The sequence below is a fragment of the Varroa jacobsoni genome, unplaced genomic scaffold (genome assembly GCF_002532875.2).
Source record: "Varroa jacobsoni isolate VJ856 unplaced genomic scaffold, vjacob_1.0 scaffold_498, whole genome shotgun sequence".
Taxonomy (NCBI): Eukaryota; Metazoa; Arthropoda; class Arachnida; order Mesostigmata; family Varroidae; genus Varroa; species Varroa jacobsoni.
In genome coordinates this window covers 13,954-32,709 of record NW_019213400.1, presented here as the reverse complement: position 1 = coordinate 32,709, position 18,756 = coordinate 13,954, and positions in this window count along the sequence as shown.

Here is an 18,756-nt window from a genome sequence, read left to right as displayed (position 1 = left end):
AGAAGCAGACGTCGATCCGACCTGTCCGACACCCAGTAGACTTTTAAGCTGAATGGGTTTAAATTTGTCTGTAGATCATCCTTATAGGAAACTCTCTGGCTATGCGGATAACGCACACGTTTGGAAAACGAACTTGTCTTTCTTAAAGTTTCAAAGTATAACGTGTGTTTTTCAATGAAATTTATTCGGAACCTCTGTATGCGATGGTAGAAACTTCGAATTAAAGACAAATGACTTCTTCAGACTATAATATGAAATAATTTTTTAGCCAGAACGTCGGCCCAACGGTGTACAGCGAAGAAAAGACTGCACGCAGAATAGTTTATAATTAATTGTCCAGGGATATTTGCCTTTGACGCGTGCGCGTGCAATGGTTCAAGACTTATAGGAGCTATTTGTTGAGATGTTGTGACAAGCTACTAAGTCCGGCTAATAATGACCTGACCACACCAGCATTTGTTAATTTCGAAGGACCGTGCTTACCATCGTGCTATCGCAAGTTAATAGGAAGCACCTAACTAGTATGGCGAACTTCCCTTTGTAGATAAAGTTTCTTGTTTTGATGGATCATTTCGTTCTTTTTATACTCGTAGCTAAATCGATACAGATAGTTCCGCTGAAGATGTTCACCTGACCGATTCAGCCTTGAGGCGCTCAAATCTTCTTCAAGTTCTTCGATAATGTCCGCGTTATCATTATAACGCTATTTCTGAGGTCAACGAGTCATTATTGAGTTCATGTTCACTAAGCATTTTCACACATTACGTTTCAGCAACTTTTACCCACCTACACATGCATTTATGTCGTCGGGAAAATAACATTTTCGGGAAACCATGCTGAAGTTGCGTCAGGGTAGCGTTGTTGATTCCCTCAACTCCGCAACCTCATAAAGAAGTCTCGATACTTTTCTGATCGAGAAATGCCGACAGAAAGTATTTATTTTATAAAATCATTTGTAGGTGAACGAAACAGACGTAGCATACCGTCTCCATGGGCATTGTTACTATAGATAACCTAATCACATAGTTTTAACATTGTCATACTACTACCATTCATTTTATCATGCTGTTGCTATATTTGTTTATTATAAATGCGTCAAACGCTATCACTATCTTACCGTACGACAACGTAAAAAAGCAGCAGATACTAACATAGGCATCTATGTGCATATAATTACAATGATGCACATAAACAGTGAATATATTGATTTGCGTCGAATTAGTATGCAAGTTGTTGTACATAACAATTAATGCAAAATACATAATAAGCAAGTACATAACGCAACATACATAAGGTTTCGTTGATTCCTGTCATATTAGTATTTCAAAAAGGATATCATCTATCTAGACAAGGGGTATCCTGACTTTGTATCAGTGGCCTTGCTGCAGCTCACTAACGAGGTTACAAGCCGTTATGACAATGGGCAAAGCACAGAGACAAAAACGTATCTGCCAGCGCTAACGGCATAGGTACTTCGTACGGATGACAGAGTAACTATACGCTGGCATAATAGTCGTCGTGGAGAAGGATTCAGGGCGGCCAGATAGAGTAATATACTGTCGGGTAAGTGAATGTCGTTTAATTCCCTACTGTGCGATCCCGTTATAGTCTACAGGAAACAATATGCCGGAGCGACACGCTCGTTGTCCGACTATCAGCCAACCAAACGTCTAGACAAAAGTTTCCATGATGGGTATTATAATGGGATATTATTGAGCATACGTATCGTTCAGAAACTCACTGAACGGCAGATAAGTCGTTATCTTCTTTCTTTTACTACATGCTAGCTTATTTCTTTCTACCTGAAACAGTCACTCTTTTGCGCGTTCATCTTCGAGGTCGCATTTACCGATTGCTTTATTATACAAGCTTCGACACATTGCTTACGCAGGAATACGCAGCAAAGGTCGTGCAGTACACTTAATTGTATGAAGAGGCCCTTGTAGAGGGATGGGCCTAAAGCAGCAGGTAAGCGGCTGAACGGATGGTGACAGCTTTTATATCAACAGAAAGCAAGTTTTCCGGGCATCGTAAATAACCGGTAAAGTGGAAATTCGTCATCGAAGAATATAGAGGGTACAATAAAACTTTTTCTTCGAGGCAGCTTTGATGATGTTCACGTATATTCCGGGCCGGTTTGGCAGGATTTTCGTCTGAACGAAATGCATAGTACAGAAGATGTTCAGGCTGCATTCATTGCACATGGAACATCTATATTTTAAGAGTTCTTCCGAATTGAAATTGTACTCACACTACAATGCCATTACAGTCCGTTGATAGGCAGGTAGAGCGCTTTCCGGTTATCAGAAATAAACAACAACAACAACAACAACAAAAAAAAAAAAGGAATCGAAAACACGAAGCTTTTTCAAAAAGCGCAAGAACCTAATAAATTCTGGCTTCCACCACAATTAGATGATGCAAACATTAAAAACACAACGCCGTAATGCTTCACTCGCGGCACGTAGATGACATATGCGCTATGTCTTTTGGCACATGTTGCTAGAATTCCACTTATTCTGAAGAATGTCAGGCATCTACCATCAAACAGATCTAAATATGCTTTACAGACAGATTAGGGTGTACTGACTGATATCTTCGTTCGTCTAATGTATTCACAATCACGTGTAGAACTTCGCCTCCTAGTACACAGAGAGACAGCCACTTTTGCCCCACTACTAGCGCTGCCGTTGGCTTCTTTTATCTAATTGAGTTCAGTACATTATAGTGAACGAAGCGAGTGACGTCATGTCAATATCTTATCTCTTGCTCTGTCTCTAAACGAATGAGGTGAAGTCCTTCGCACCGTACGACGACGTATAGGGGAACACGTCTTCAGGGATCTGTCTATATACGTAAGTGTGTGGCGCAAGGAAGCGGCAGGATGGGAGAACCTCTTTTGTGCGTGCGGCCTTCTTACTGCTGATGTGAGTTGGCTGCTGCTACGTCTATCCGCGTGTGGGCTAATCGGCGTATGATTACATACGTTCACTTGCGTCTCGGTTGATAGACGAGTTCTGTGAATGTCGAGGGAGACCGAGAAAACGACGGATTCTACCGGGCCAAGCCCGGGCGAGCTGCATTGAGAGTGGCGATCAAGCTGCCCGTAGCCGTGGTAACAGCAGTAGGCGTAGTAGCAGCTGCTGTAACAAGAACAAGCAAATCGACGAAGTATTGTTAGTCCTGAAGTATTGTGGGATGGACCCCTTTTGGTTCTCCTTCGTACGCATTTGCTATGTCTCTCTCTGCTCACTCTATTTCTCTATCTCTCTATTCCTTAGATCTAACAACCGACTGTTCTGTTCGGGCGTTCGTACAACGAGTCGCACCATGAGAGATAAGTCTAGCGGATCACAATGCAAGTGTTATTTCTCGGCCTGCAACCGATAAGGCTTCAACGAACAGCTCAGCCTCGATCGTCACTGTATGATAATGCTGCACAAAGGTAAAACTGCAAGACGATCGATTATACGCCAGACGGTATGTGTCTTCTTTCCTGAGAGGAATAAGACCGAATACGCTAATGCGGGAATGAATGAAAAATAAACCAAAACAACTAGAAGAGCTAATCCTTTTTTGTCGATCCGTCGTGACCTTCTCTCGTTACGACACATCTATATAGTTAAAATGACAAATTGGATCGAGCTCATTATCGTCGCTAGGTCTACGGGCATAATTAAAATCACGCTTTCTATAGAGGTTAACAATGGAACAATTAATATTTAAATAACTACATACCCATTTTAAGACTAAAAGTATCGAAAAAAACATTGGCTGTTTTTGGCGACAATTTTGCCACCACCGAATGGCCATGTGGGTTAGAGAGGAACATTGGACAAAATATATGCTGGGCTTTTCGATAGTTACGCTCTAGAATGATATGGATATGTTAATAACTATGGCAAGTGTAATATAATGTGTTTTTTAGAAAAATTCATTACTAGTCAATCCGGTCAATGAGAGACATTACTTTCGATATTACTTCTAACTTGGATTCATCGTGTGAAGGAAATTGGGAAGGCAAGAAGAGGAGGCTTCTACCAGTTTAACGCGCATCTGTTTATTTGCTTACTTCCGTTAGATCTGAAAAAAGACTATGATGAATGTGGAATTTTATTTCCAGATTTTCGCAAACTATTGATTCGAAGTATGATGCATCAGACTTCATTTCACATGGTTTATATAAACATACAGAGTACTATAAAAATCTTCAAGATATATTAGTAAACCTTTAAAGTATTTGTTTATGAAAACCTTATTCAATTTCATTTTTAATGCACTTGCACGGAATCCTTGCTCGTTTAAGAGCGTATCATAGGTATATAGAAACGAGGCTAGTCGCCGTAAGGAAGTGCGCGGCAAAAGTTTGTGGACATAGCTTTTTTTTAACGATTTAGATTCTAGTCTTCAGGCTCTGCACCACTTAAGACCATCATCCTAACACGATTCATACAAGTGTTAAACCAGGGTACCAGCTCCATTGCCGCTGTAATGTACTCAGAGAAAAGTGTATAATTTAAAAGCCTAAAAATATTCCGAAGTCTCTCCATTGTCATTTTTCGTTCGATGTCCTCTAACTATCTGCAGGAGTGGTAATATGGCAGTTAGTTGAACTTCTGAGATAGTATCGCTTCAATCCAAAATATCTCAGAAATAAGTTTCTTACGCCTTTGAAGTAATTAGATAACTTTATCCTGCAGGTTCATGACGTCGAAATTAAATATAGGAATAGACTTCGCGCTTGTCCTCAAATTTCTCTCTGGTGCGTTGAAGGCAGGTTTTGTAATAACCAGGGGCACAAAGCAAAGGTTTTCCGCTTACGCTGAGGTCCGTTTCACATTCACCATCCGTGAGCATCCAGCTTGTCATCATCGCCTGGCAAGTACGAATCTTTTTATGGGCGTACGGCCTGTTAATATTAGTGTGTCTGTTTGACGATTCAGACCAGGATTTCCTGTTTACAGGCAGATAGTACCAAGTCATGAAGCCCATCGATGCTTAGTATCCGGTTTTCGCATCGCTTTATTTGTTGCAGTGGTTGTTCTTACTATTTAGGTGATACCTCTGCTCCGATGGTACGTGTCGTACAACCTACCGAAATCTCTGGCCCGAACTTACATTTTGACGACGTTTGAGAGGACTAAATCTATTATTAGAGATCGATGCAGCCTATGAAGGTTGAAAGGTTTTTAGTTTGAAGTCGAGTGCAATTGTGAATGGGTGTCCCGGTTGGTTTTACCGTTGAAATCTACGACGATATCTATTTGTTTATTTTTCTCCTGAATCCACAGCATCTGACCAATATTTTTCGCTGCCCCTGCGTTCACCACATCCATGGGCAAATTAGCCTATTCTGAGAGAAACTGATCCAGTTTCTTGATGCGAAAATAGAGTGTGCGGGTAGAATATCGACAGACGCAGCGGTGAGCCAATTTTTAGATGAAAAACATGGGAATAACCGGCGATTACGCAATACCAAACTCGCATGTATCTGTGCATATGATTTATCGAGCTAACTCTTTCAGCTTTGGCGGCCATTGGCGTACGTAGCTACTAAAAACTTTATGCTAATTCTCTAAATTTCCATGTAGAAAGCAGAAGCACGCACTTGAATTTTAATCAAACCCATGACCAATCATCTATCAAAGAAAACAAATTTAGTTATTAATAATAAAAGTATTCCTATAGTCTATCGCAGCTGAATTACATTAATTAGATTGCTAATTCATGATGCTCTGATTTTTTTCATGAGCATTTATCATGCCACGTATGTATTTTGTGCAACCAATGAACTAGGGCATTTACTGCTAGCTGCATCTTGGTTCTTCGTTAGTATTGTTGCATAATGGTCCGCCTGTGAGGAGAGCTACGTTAGTTCACGCATGTGTTAAATGTCGGTGGGCGCGAATCTGCAAAGGCTCTCTATCCTTCTGAACAAATCATATGCCAAAAATTACTAGCTTGCCAGATACTGGCCGCTGCTAGAAAGATGATTCTACTATTTTCCTGTTTGCCATTTCAGCTCGTCGCATCACCGTTGTGTGAGTGCATCAGGTGCCAAAAAGGACAGAAAGGTTGGAGGCGTATGAACACCACAAGCGGCGCACTTGCACAACTATAAAGGCGTACGGCCGCCGAACGATTTCCGCAATGTGAACACCGGATGTACCAGCGTCGGAAGTAATACCCACTGCTTTCCGTTTCCGGAAATTAGCCATTCACGTCGGAAGTCCAATGCCCAATGACGCCCCCCAGAAGGAGCTCTGGTGGTCTCTATCTTCTACAGCTTTGGGGATCCTTACCGCCCCTCGTGGCTACTTTACCATAATGTTGAGCACTACGGAACGTACTACGTCAACCTCCTAAATGCTCCTTCCATAACGGAATCACTAAGTCAGTGAGTTAGTCACATAAGATGGGGGAAGTTTGTCGTTTTAGACAAACATCGATTCTTCACCACATACTTAGATAACATAGTTCGCTTACTGTGCACTAAGTTTTTGATGTAGACTAGTAGCATAACAATTCTCATTTTACAGTAATATTATATATTGACCGCTGCATGTGTATATAATATATAAAGGCTGTACTTTCGACTTGTATAGAAACCGTATTTGCTTCAGGGGATCAAAAATCTTCACTTCTGTATAAAGAGCCTGGCTTTTCATGGCTGTCTGTTTTAAATAGTTGATAGTAAGTACGAAATGAATTATATATTTGTTGCGCCAAAAAATGACTTTCCACAATGGTCGTTTAGATAAGTAGGACATAAATTTAGTCACAGTCAATAAACCGTCTGTACTCACCTATGTGAAAATATTAATATGCTGTTAATAATATAAGGTTATTACATATAAACTGAATCACATCTGAACGGATTTGGAGAACTCTTCAAAGTAACCTCAAAAAACCGGTTTTTCTTCTGACAAATCACAGATGTTCAAAGACGCAACTACAAATCTTCTTTATTGAATCGCGTACATATACGTCGAAGGTCGAGTTTCAGTAGCAAACCTGACTACATATAGAAAAGGTCCGGTTAGTTAAATACTGTCAGCCCAAAAATGATTTGCTTTAACGTGATCTTATTAGTCGCAAAGCTCAATCCGTATGTGTCTCTATTCATCAAAGCACGTAAGTTTCAGTTTCTATCTTTTTACCTATATGGATGTATAAGCATTATATCTATCCGAACCGGAGATGCAACAAGTGGTTTTGCGCAAATCGGTATCAGGACATGCCAAAGGAATGAGAACGGGCATCTGTTAATAGATTTCTTGAAGGAAGCGTAACAAATAGTAAGAGATAGAACAAACTCGTATACCTTCGCCAATATGAATGCTGAAAGAATACGCAGAATAGATTTCAGTGCATGATGTAAGACGTGTGTGCTACGCATCTTGCTCTGAAGGTACTTGTTCCCAGAAACGACCAGTCCGATTTCTGGTCCGAGAGCTTGTGTGCTTATTCTGATACATTACTGCGATGAAAAATGGCATAGAAAGCACGGACCAGCCTTTTATACGCTTCGTCCTTCTGGTACCTCCTTTTGGAAGACGTAACATACGTCGAATCATTCTTCAGCCTCTTGCTTTTGCATGAATATATCGCTGAGCCACTCTGAATCCGAACCAGAGGCCAAGAGTTTCGTTTACGCGGGCTTTGTTATTATTATATTCCTGTTCTTAACGTAAGAGATCGTTACTTAGGTTGACTCGTACGTCTGCTTTCTTCTCTTTTCTGTATAGCCGATAGCTTATTTTCTTTCTAGAAGTTAGGCAAGCGCGTCAGTATTTACATCAGCTGGCTAGGTGTATGTCCATTCAGCGTAGTGAGTGTATATACGTAGATGTGCACTAAATCAATGTGTGTTTGTGCATACAGAAGGCCCTTCGAAAAAACACTCGAAATTTCTGTGGACGGATCTGAAATAGGAGGGCGAAGGACGCAGTCAATTGGAAGTAGCTCAAAGCCCATGGTTTCCTCCTGTTGCCTTGATGGAGAGGAGAATGAGCCTAAGGCAAAAGTAGAAATTGAGGCACTCCCGAAGTCCCGTTCCCGACTAGACTCTTCCTCTGTTTTAGGAAACTCTCAAACGCAATTGACCTGGGTCAATCCTAGGCTGTCTACTCGCCATACGCTGCCACTATTATCCAAGGACAAGCATCTCATGCTCGATAGAGCTCAGCCACTAGTCTGAGTTGTCGACACAGCGAAGAGACGCACTAGCGGCCACGGCCATCTTGTAGCGATCGGATGACGGTGCGCCAGCAGTATTCTTGCTAGCAATACCACTATTCCAAGCCAGTAGCATAAACTAGGCAGCCATTACGTATGGTTCCTCTACGGATGGCAATACCCTTCTTCAAAAGAAACTGGAGGGGGAACTAGATAGACAAGCAGAGAAGATCCAAAAGACGAGGTTAGCTTTTAGAAGCACAAACGAGAAAAAAGAGGGTGCTGAGAAGGAAGTAGGGCGGGCGGGCGGGCGGTCGTGCGGTCGGTCGGTCGGTCAGTCAGGCAAAGACGTCTAATGGTCACTCGCTATAGACAATGGATTGTGCTTGTATCGCCTGCGCAGTGAGGAGACTAGCTTCGCACTACGTTCGTTCAGTCACTTGATCCCTTCGAGTTACCCTCGACCTCATTCTTTCTTTCTGTCCTGTATACCTCACACAATCACTCAAGGAGCCGCCGTATATTTTTCTTTCTGTCTCGCATTCGTTGGTCGTTCATGGCCTAGAGCATGTTCTTTTCCGCGACAGCGATGGCGGCTGCAGTCAGGCCCGGGTAGCCACGCCAAGCTATCCAACTTCACGCATGACTCAACAGCCATCTTGTAGGAGTCCGACGGCCCCGATTCTTCGGTTAGTATTTGTTCATCAGCCTCAGCCACTTTCGATGTAGCCCGTCCCTCTATGTAGAAACCATCACCAACCCAATTTTCCCCTCCTACAGCTTGGTGTATTGTCTCACTTCTTTGCCCACCCGCCCTCTGTGTAGTACGTGATGATCCACGATAGCGCAACAGCGCCACCACCAGTAGTCAACATCCTACTTTCCATGCCCACTGCTGCTGCTGCCGCCTCTTTGTTCTCCTTTCCGTAATGCCCACTAACGCCCTTGCTCCTTTCCGGCTTAGAACATTAGTCAGTCCCTGTGAAGAACGGCAACCTCGGAAGAATTGCAATGATGTTACTCTGGTCCCCGCACTCGCGCTCCTTCAATATTATTTCTTTGTTTTTGTTATTCCTATTATTATTCGCTGCTTTCTTTTCCTTTATTCGAGCTCCCTCTCGTCAATACTTACTCCCTTTGTCTTTTCTGCGAGGTCGTTCATGATGCGTTGGGAATGCAGCGCGCCATTGTGTTAGAACGGTTGCGTCGTGGGACGCTGTGGTACGTTGCTGCGCAAATGCAAAAAGAAAGGAAATGCTGTCGCGACGAAAAGGACGACAGTTTGACCAAGAGTTCTCCTAGTGCACGAAGCCTGCAGCTAAGGAGAAACACTGAGTTCCATTCACTGTTGTTTCCGCAGCAAGATAGGTGTATGCGGGGGGAATATTAGAGCAAACAAGGCGAGCTAACCCTTTCAAAAAAGAAATTTAACTATATAAGAGAAGATAAATTAGGTAGCAGTTTTCTTGAAGTATACATATACGTCGTAACTATATGACTTTATATATATATATACATCAAGTTTTTTCATTGAAAAAGTGTATGGCAGTACGACGCTCTCGACTGGATAGCCGTAATTACTATAATTATTGTTTGAATTTCAAAAGTAAAAGTATTACACTAAACCATATAGTTTTAGCCTACTGGAGCGATACAAACAGAATGATAAAAGGTTAACCATAGCGCAAAGAAACGCCGAACTATTTACATAGATAGCTCATATATTATTTCTTGCGTATTTAGTTTAGCTAATTATCGACGCTTATTTTAGTTACAAAAGGGCGCTCAAATAAAATCACAGTAAAGATTTGGTGCCTAATCTCTTTGATCCTATGTATGCTTGCTTTCGGACTAAGGTAAAATAAAAAAGAAATTAGTGAAAAACAATAAAATTGGAATATACATGAACACTCACTGAAAAATATTTAATCCTGTTATGTCCGAGGTCAACTGCTATAAACTATACGTTTCTGAAAACGTTTGCTGATTTTTTTATGCAAATAAAATAACACCTATGTTATTTTAGGCATTTCTGCTCAAGTAAATTGAAAAATAATGATAGTAGTAATAACAGTAATAGTCATAATAATGATCGTGATATCTTCTCGTGTACGTAGCCGAGTTAATGGGCTTGATCGTTTCTAATCTAAACGTCTCGTTCAGTAGAAACAGCCGCAACACCGTAAACAAGCCGTCACCTTCACAGCGTCGCAAATTGGTCGTGTCCCATGGGAGAGAGGAAATCATTCTTCAAAGTTTGTTGTCATCTGTGAGGCCTGAAAACTACAAAGACTAAATAACCGTCTATTCTACGCTGTTTAAACTTTTATTTTCTCAAAAAAGTATTAAATAGCGGAGAAAAACGATTTTCCTATCGATTTCATCTGTTTTTGCCTGATTACAGCGAATATCGCCAACTCAGAGGGAAATCGGCCCCGAAGCCGGAGCTGAGCTGTTCTCCATGCCACATATTATACTCGTGCCATGTATTCTTCTGTACAATCGTCAGCATGTTTTATGATGTTAGTTAGGGAAAATCCTATCTCGCATAAATAACAAGAATATCAAGTGGACAGAAGGAACCGATGCCTGACGCAACGGTGCCGCAGACCGGACACGCTCATCCGTGCTCATGCCAACTGGCCGTGTCCTTCAAACGCTTAATGTGCAAACTATTCTGCAGCGGCTAATGCACGTTTATCCGTCTTTGTTAATAGACAGCACATGTGTGTGTGTATGTAAATGGCTTGATATTGCACTAGACAAGTACATTTCCACTACGATAGTTTCTAATGGAACACACCAACACGAAATGGCAGATCGCAAGGCGACAGGTAATAACTAACATGAGTTTTGGGGACGTTCGTTCAAAACGCACCAATGCTTGCAGTAGCGGGCGGATTTAGCATGAACAGGGCAATGCGTAGTATGTGTATGCCTAACCCTGTCAGGTTTTTTTGTACAGACCTGTTTTTCCTTATCAAAAATTATTTGGTCCTCATTTTTGCCTAATCTATCTGATATATTAAATGCCTTTATACTCCCGCATTGGTTATAGTGAAATATGGAAATAAGTAAAAGGCCAAGTAACGAAAAAATGTTAGAGATGCTCATTGACCTGATTTTCATGGCTCTGTATAAAATAGCTGCGGGCTAAAGTGAGATTACTGAAGATACTGATGCTCAATCAATTCTAGTACTTTTTTAGGTTGTGTAAGATGAATCTTTAGAACACATGTTATGATTAATATAATTTTTTCCGGTATCTTCATTCTAAAGGCTCTGCTGGGGAATGATTATTGTTACATATTTTTGTTAGTATTTAGGCAAATATGTTAGGCTGTCACAAGCGAATTTTGAAATGAAACAACTTTTGAACTATTTAGGCTGCAATGATGATCTTTTCACGTTTGCTAATCGTACCTTGCCTTATTTTTTGCATACTTAGTTTAGCGCTCTGGCAGTCCTAATTTTATATGTGTCTTCTTTTTTGGAAGTAAATGGATAGTAGGGTATGCTTATCTACCACTTGCGCTTTTTAGGGCATTCAAACGGTCCTGCATAGGGAGAATAGGCAGGTTGAAGCCAGCTATGGATATGGAAGCCAGACTACGAAGTAGTTGAAGCATAACGATGAGGTCTGGTGTGGTCATCAAGTAAGCAGTGCTTTCGATTGCTATGCTAACGGTGCATAAGTCTCCTGAGTGACTCAGATTGCATCGATTGTTTTATTTTTAGGGAATAGCATAGTAACGGATTCTTTTAGCATTGGCAATACCTTACATCTGAACCTATTCGATATCGATTTCTCTCCATGGCATCGCTATGATCTCACCTGATCCCTTTCTGTTAGCGGTCGAGATTGAACCATGCCTCGTTCATTGCGACCAAACACTCCAGGCAAGTTTGTTGTTAACTCAAGTTCCAAAAATTGCGCGCGGGATACATTACACTTTGGTTTGGTGAGAAGTCTCCTAGATTGCGGCAATGCGTTCTTGCGCTTCAAGTCCTGACATCTCCTTGTTGACCTTCAACGTTCCAATCTTCGATCTTGCATCACGCACCGTACTTTTGCACTCAGCCTCCTTGCCTAATGTCTTCATCAATCTTCGGTGTACTTTCGCAGCGCTGCAATCACTACGAAATAAAAACCTACCACTGAGCGTTGGCTTTCGAGACTAAACTTTTTTTTTCTTTTAAACTCAATTCATCCAAAGTAGACTCAACCGGTTTTTATCTGCACGTTTCACGCAGACGGGAAAATACACTGGTCGAATTTCGTCTGTTGGAGACAAGTGGCTCAAAAGTTATTCAACTTCAAACTTCGTTAGAGTTGCTCGTAACAGTCTAATAGTTAAGTGCAGAGGATGTAGACGCTGAGGCTTGTCTCGTAGTTCATTCTCGTTTTTTCCGGTAAAATCCTACAAGTGCCAAAGCAATAGCTGCGGCTTTGGTTTCGTGTACAGTAAAATTTTGCTTTAGCTCGCGTAAAAGATGTAACATCATAACCGTTATCTTAATGATTCCTCATTATACATTGGATAGTAGCTTTTATATTATTTATAGCCATTTTTATAGCCTTTCAGGCAAGGCCCTCGAAGTAATTCTGCATTGGTCGACAGAAACTGGTAATTCATTAGCAGATAAATCTCGATAGATCGGAATCGACTGAATAGGTTAGGCTCATACGTTTGATTTTTAGCTAACACGCTTTCATACAAATGTACGTGCGTCCAACAAAAACAGTACGTCTTCTAACGTGCACTGGATCCCTTGCCTTTCTTTCTCGAGATAGAAATTCTCGCTGGCTGCGGATTGCAAAAAGGCGATCGGTAGACAGCAGGAAAGAAATCGACGTTGTAGGACGTCCCATGAGACGAAACCGAAGCAGCTGGCGTATAGTGTCTGTAATGCGAGGCGCCAGCACTGAGCGAGCATCCAAACGTGGTTCTTTCACCTTGGCAAACTTTGCTCTCCTTGGTGCAATTCGCAAAATTTACATAATATCTTACTGGTGTCAACCGGCAATCTTGGTCCTTTGCTTGGGCTTGTACGCGCGCGCCTGTAACGTTTGCTTGTGTAAGCTTGCGTAGCTGCGACGTGTGTATTGGCCCGCTATGTTATGCGGCAATGGCCTGATACTGTCGTCCGTCATCCCCTAAGGAAGTGTGTTTAGCATTTCTATACATACGGACAAATCCAGCATGTTTACCCGGGCGGCCTTTGTGAAGGCCGCGATGGCTTAGAGATATTTCCTCCGACTCATCGACCCTCAGCAACGACAGCAAATTAACTCAATGATGAGTCGGCGAGACCGACAACGTCAACAGTATTCCACAAAACAAAATTGCTTCAAAGTGTGACGTGCAAGCAATACTTCATGTCGAACATTGTAGGGAATAGACGGCTATAAAAATTACAATTTTTAGAATATAATTTCTCTTCTAAAGCGAAATAAACAAGAATTTAGGCGTTTTCCTTTCCTTAGGATTTTCAACTGATCTTTCCGTTTTTGTCCATCTTTTTAGTGTCAGAATATTTCTATGGCAGTATAAGTAGCTGTGTCAACGATCATCAAAAATCACGTTCAACTGGCACGCTTGTGCAGACCTGGCTCTGTTAAAATGAATTCAAACACTTCTAGACAGCATTTAATAATACTTCGTAGATATTATAAAATGTAAAGAAAAAACCTTAAATGCAATCCTAATATGTTTACGATTGTAATATTTATGTAACATAAATAGTTACTGCCTAACTTTTGATCGGTGTAATCGTTTACGCACGTGCTGTCTGATCCATGCGCATTTTCAGCAGTCTTAGTGGGTTCCCCTAGGCATGCTAAGTATGCCCGTGCACCCCGAGATATGGAAAATACACGATGTTTGCAAAGGGTTATAAGCAAATGGCCCCCTTTTCGGGAATACATTAATCGACCCTGTGAGGCCACCTACGCGCTGCTTTTTCGAATTAAAGAGTGAACGGCGGTGCAGTGACTTACATGCCGCCGGTTATGCTCAATACATCGACGAACATCATAATAACGAGCCCAGGCGCAATATAAAAAGGACAAACAACAAACGCAGGCGTGGTCTGTGAATATTCCATACGATTCGAAAATAACAACACGCTATCTACGGTCTGCATTTGTCGGAGAATTTACCAGCATTCGAAAACGGCCACATTCTCTATCGCCCCCGAGAGCACTGTCACTAAACAGCCTAAAGGTTTGTACGAAAAACAAAAGATTATGTGAGGCAATGTTTGTGTGTTCTTCGAAAGTGTTACAGTAATACATGATGCCTATAAAACTAGCGATAAGGTTTATCCGACAATGGATCGGGCGGGCAAGTGGCCTCGTAAACTGTGTTCAGTGCTAAAGTCAGACCGGCCAGCAGAATAGTTCATGAAATATTTACATATGTGTGCGTTAGAGAATGAGCCAATGGGTCTTGTGATATTCCCATTTCATCGGGTGATTAACCTCGAAAGGCAACGGACAAACTTACAAGCAAAACAGAACCATGTTACACCTATGGCTGACCATGAAATGCAAAAAACGCCAGAAGATCCTCGGACAGCCCGACGCCTCCACCAGCATGGAAAACAATGCTAGTGGCGCGCGTTGGCGGCTATTGATACGCCGCCGAAAATGGACATCGGCAGTTTTTTGAAACAGAGAAGTAGATTGACAACCCCGATGGCCTTGTTTTTACAAGCTGGTTATTATTAATGCATGGCTATTGAAGCAAACAGATATATCGGCAGGGTGGAGGGTACTTCTAAGAGCTTAATTATTTTGCGACCAGGGTCAGAAATACATGTCCTGTCTGTTCCTTTCTTCAACCAGACCTGCGAGGCAGAAGATGATAATATTGCGAAAACAACGGGTCAAGAAAATGCCTTGGTTCTTCCGTTTTTGACATCACGGCCCCTTGTCGTCGAGACTGATTGATGCAGCTATAAAGGTGAGGTGTTTAAGGATATTGCTTACAACATCTCTAGGAGGATAACACATTTTTAGACATGAGAATCAAAAGGGAAGGAAGCAAAAGATGTTTCCCAAAGATTATCGATAATTACAGCACGAAACGACTTGAACAGCAAACCTAGCTAGCTCCTAGAACCGGACTGTCACCGCCAAATGTTCTAGCAGCCGGGTAAGCTTCAAAAAGATAAATCAGGACCAAACGAAGCCACCATTAAAAAACCATCGATGGACAAAGCAGCACCAAGTCGAACCGTTGAACCACAGTCAGGTGGTTCCACTCGCGCCACCGGTTTAAGAATGCGTGAAATAGGTTCTAGCAGCAATGGCAACTAGTGGTCCGGTTCCAGTACGTGACAATCGTTTGCTAAAACAATTACGGAGCCTGCAGCAAGGCCGATCTTTAGGAGACGCAACTCCGACGCTCCTTTTCTTGGAAGCCCTGGACAATATCGACATATTCGTGTCAACTGGGCAGCTAGCCTTGTAAGCTTGCGCTTATACTCTTCGCATTGCCTTGCAACGGCCGACGCCGTTTTAGTGAAGGCATCTTCGGTTTCTCCAGTAATAAGACAGGCGACCTTATGCCTAATGGTAGATAAAGTCATTGCTTTACGCAGCCAGCGACTATCAGGGTATGTTCAATTGGCTAATTTGGAATCAATGAATGCATTGGTGAATAAAAGTGACAGTGGACTGGAAACGTTGTCGTCTCACTCTGCCTCTTCTCTGGTTTTTGCCGGCAACTTCAATGGCCGTTTCGACCCGCCGAAGTCAAGCCTTTATTATTTTTCTATATATATATAAGCCTTTATTATTCATTACAGCTACTGTACTACCGCTCGCGGACTATGGTTGCTCGCTTTCCGCCTCGACGCTGGCATTTTTAGGACATGCAGGATTTTTAATTCTCAAATTATCGATGTGTTTGCAACGAGCATAACCAGGGACAGTTTCAGAGTAAAGATCATTCATTTTCAGAACATGCAAACCCAAGAGTGCACTGATTAGGGCGCGCAATCGACTATACGCAGTGTTGTTGAGTTCAAGGTAGCCTTCGACTCCGTGCCCAGAGACCAATTTGTGCTCACATTGGCTGAGATGGGTGGTCCTATGGATGTGCTCAACCTCATCGCTGGAATTCTACACGAGAACAGAATAACGTTCAACGACGGTGCGGTCGAACTTTTGTTTCTCACACAGACACTTGGCGTAGTCCAGAAGGACAACGTATGTCCACTCTTATTGTCACCTTGCTAAAGGGCCCTTCTGATCAAATAGGACAACTGAGGCAATCAGTCGAAGTCATCTTGTATATTTACAAGTTCGTAATATACGAATTGAGCAGGCTCCTAGTGCAACAGTCTCTAACTCGGCTTAACGCAGCAGTTACAAGTGTGAGGCTGATCGCAAACCTGACCAAGCCGGAGACGATGAAAATTCGGACAAGAGACAATACAGCGGCAATTGATACACTGTACTTTCCCGGATTGCTTATGTCGCTTTACTCGATAGTTTAGTAGGTAACGTATTTACCTGCTAATTTTAGGGACACGCTGTGGTCTAGGTTTGAACTCGAGCATAAACATATAACAGCTAGTCAGACATAAAATTCGGTACATAAAGAGGTTGCCTGTGCTAACCGGTTTCCGTACTTGGGATTGCTTTTCTTGGCGAGCGGCTGAATTTTCCCTGCGCTGTAACCAAGATGAGCAGGAAGGCAGTACTGGCCACATAAGCGATCAGATCGCCTCATCGCTTGTTCCTTGCGGTTGCATTCAGCTTCTTGGACCTTAGAATAGTCCCGATCGCAACATCTAGGATGCATGTCATTTGGGAGGATCTTACAGTAAAGGACCTCAAACAACTGAATCGCATCAAAGCCTGCTTTTTTAAAGGAATAACAGGAATCCACATAATGAGCCGAAATCCTTTTTGCGTGTCTCCTAGGCAACCCGCCGCTGCTCACCTAAGGCCTGAATCGTCGCTTTGAATTCCCACCAGTGGAAGCCTTTAAGGCCAACTTTAGGTTCTGGGGGCAAAAATTTACGGCTACTGATGGAGATTTCTGTACTTCGAGTGCGACGAGGAACAACGAGTAGAAAGTGACAAGCCGGCCAAAAAGCCATCTTATATTTCGCTTTGCTGTGCATCGGAAACTGAAGAAATTGTAGGCATATTGAAAGCATCTGGCAAATCTGTTAAATTAGCTTTGTAAACTTAACAAGGTTCTCGGACAGGTGTTTTCAATAGAAAAAAATTTACTGTATGAGACATTGGAATACCAACACTTCATTAGATTTTACGAAAAGAAGCGGTCTATTCCTAATGCAGTCTATATGTGGTTGCATCATATAAGGCATCAATTTGATATATATAAATTTAATCACGATTTATCTAACTTGAAGTAAAAATCAATTGACTGAAAAGGAACTTCGATAAGAATCTGAGGGGCGTTCGGTAGATAACTTCTTAAGCCTGCATAATACCTGCCAAGCTTTTTACCTAAGATTTGCATATAACTGGCGCTCATCTTAACGTTCGGTACCGATAAAAATGTGGATGGAAGCCATGCTAAACTAAGGAACCAGCCTTAGTAGTCTCCTTATAACAGTTAGCGGCATTGAAAGGTAAACAGAAAATATGAATTCTTTTTCCAAATTTTATAACGCCTTTGTACTTCCGTTAGGAGACTTGTCAGGAGATTGTTCGTTGCATTCGATTCTATACGCCCCACGTAAAATTTGTTAAGTTAAATAAGCCAGGCCATTAATCTGCTTTTATCTATATTTTACGCCTAGAGACCAAGCGTTAGCATTACAGTCTTTCCTATTAATACACCTCTTTATTATGTCTCCGAGCGCTGGACTAGAGAAACCGATATCCGTATTAAATTAGGAAGAGAAGAAACGCCCAAGAATTCAGCTCGAAGGTACACTTTAATCTTGTACATTTGACCTGGTATTTAAAATACCAGTGATGTTAATAGGGAAAAAAGCCTACCGGGATCTTTTGCGTTCAGATGCTTGATTTACAATATACAAAAATTTAGAATTCCCGCTTGTAGAGGTTACGTGATCAGATGATGCGAAATGAGTAGATTAAATTGATCACAAGGATCGCATTTGTTAGAGGTAAATCGCAACCTTAGCCACTTGTTTGGTCTGTCAGAGTTGACCTGACTTTTCGCACAACAATTTCCTAAAGCAGCTAGTAAAATATTAAATAAACCGGGCTATTACACTCACAGAAACGCATAACAGAAGCTTCTGGTAGGGAGGCTGAAGCTTTTAATCTATGTCCGAGATGTGGGATTCAAAATATCGTAAATGAAAAACCTTGCAGGAACAAACTTGTTAAACAGTCATACGTAATAGAAATTCAACAAGTCTGATAATCTGTCATATTCAATTATCGCAATGAGCGAAGTGTACAGTATTACAACAGAGTCTATGTTGGATTCGTGGGTCATTTTTGTTCCGCACGCAATCCTTGGCATCACCGGCATCCTCTTGCATCAATGTGCTGCATCAAACAACAAATGATAGTAGCACAGTCGAGGTTAACAGGCCCAACTCGCCGCTATGAGC